Source organism: Pinus tabuliformis, chromosome J (genome assembly GCF_031772625.1).
Source record: "Pinus tabuliformis cultivar Carrire ecotype Pingquan chromosome J, CPIR1, whole genome shotgun sequence".
In the NCBI taxonomy this organism is placed as follows: Eukaryota; Viridiplantae; Streptophyta; class Pinopsida; order Pinales; family Pinaceae; genus Pinus; species Pinus tabuliformis.
The window spans coordinates 947,095,234-947,097,027 of NC_142295.1; the positions used below are offsets into that span (position 1 = coordinate 947,095,234).

At 38.4% G+C, this 1,794-nt stretch overlaps 1 pseudogene; it reads left to right on the plus strand.

Annotated features, from left to right (window-relative positions):
* The first annotated feature begins 253 nt into the window (after positions 1–253).
* LOC149229917 (serine/threonine-protein phosphatase 5 pseudogene) lies at positions 254–895 on the plus strand (annotated as a pseudogene).
* Positions 896–1,794: the final 899 nt, after the last annotated feature.

Here is a 1,794-nt window from a genome sequence, read left to right on the forward strand (position 1 = left end):
AATAGATGATACAGAGGAAAAACTTGAAAACTCTTTGAAGGAGTTAAATCAACACACTGGGATGTTGATGAAAGAAGGAAGTCCAGAACAACAAGTTGAAATATTGTTGAAAGGAGACACACAGTCTGAATGTGTGAAACAGAGGAAGATGCAGCTGGACAGCAGCAACAAGCTAAAGTAGGAAGGGAGAATTAATGAAGAAGACCAGCTGGAAGATCGACTAGAAACAGAGATTGAGAACATAAAAAAACTGATGTTGAAGCAGACCAGAAGGCAAAGGCTGGCAACATCAGAAAAGGTGATCAGTCAAGTACTAAAAGATTTTCAACAGGTTAAGAGAATTTGTCCAAATGATCCTGATGCCACCAAAAAGCTTGAAGAGACCGAAACAACAGTAAAAAAAGTTAGATTTATTGAGGCCATCTCAGTGAATGATCTTGTGAATCATTCTGTTGTTGATCCCATTGATTTTCATTCAATAAAGGTAGAGCGACAACATAGAATAGAAGGAGAAAATGTAACATTGGAATTTATAAAGAAAGTGATGGATGACTTCAAGAATCAGAAAAATATATGCAGAAGGTGTGCATTTCAAATATTATTGCAAGTAAAGGATTTGCTGGAGGTGATGCCATCGCTGGTTGACATTGATATTTCGATTGGAAAGCAATTCACTGTTTGTAATGACATCCATGGTCAGTATTATGACCTTTTTAATATCTTTGAGATTAGTAGGCTTCCTTCGGAGTACAATCCTGATCTTTTTAATGGTAATTTTGTTGATCGAGGATCATTTTCAGTTGAAGTTATACTTGTGCTATTCGTATTCAAGTGTATGTGTCCAACTGAACTCTATCTTGCAAGAGGAAACTGTGAAAGCAGGAGTATGAACTAGATTTATAGTTTTGAGGGCGAAGTCAAGTCCAAGTACAGTGAAAACATGGTTGAGCTTTTCGTTGAAGTGTTTTGTTGCTTGCCTTTGGCTCATGTCCTCAATGACAAGATTTTTGTTGTCCATGGTAGTATTTTTAGTGTTGATGGTATAAAACTGGATGATATCAAAGACATTGTTTGGTTCCGACAGCCACCTGAAGAGGGTCTGATGTGTGAAATACTTTGGAGCGATCCACAACTCCATAAAGGGTGTGGACCCAACAAATGAGAGGTTGGTTTGTCTTTTGGAGAAGATGTGACCAAAATTTTTTTGCAAGAAAACAATCTTGCGCAGGTGGTCAGGTCTCATGAAGTTAAAGAGGAAGATTATGAAATTGAACACGACGACAAACTTATTACGGTGTTTTCAACTCCAAACTATTGTGACCATAGAAGGAAGATGAAGCAGGAAGCAGCTAGCATGCAGCCTAAACGGAGGAACAAAGCACATGGACAACTCCAGGACCAAGTCTAGGATCGAGGAGGAATTTTTTTTTCTTTTTCTCTTCGTTCCTTTTTGAAAGCACATGATCAGGAGATCGTGAATGTTTTCAACTGTGAGAGTCTGATGTAGGAGCATCTAGACTGGGCTAGCAATGTGACGAGGTGGTCACATGTTGTGGCTAATGCAAGACTTGAGGAAGACTTAGTTGTTAAATTTGTGTTAATTTCAATAAGGGCAGGTAGTTAAAAGTGGTCTAGTTTGTTTGAATGAAGATAAAGATTGAATTATAACTGTATAACTAATTCCTTCATGTGTGGAAAGAAGTAGTTAGGTATGACTTATGTATGACTTCTTTTTGGGAAAGAAAAAGGAAGGGGAGGCAGCAGGGGAGAGATAGATGGAGTGAGGGGAGGTCT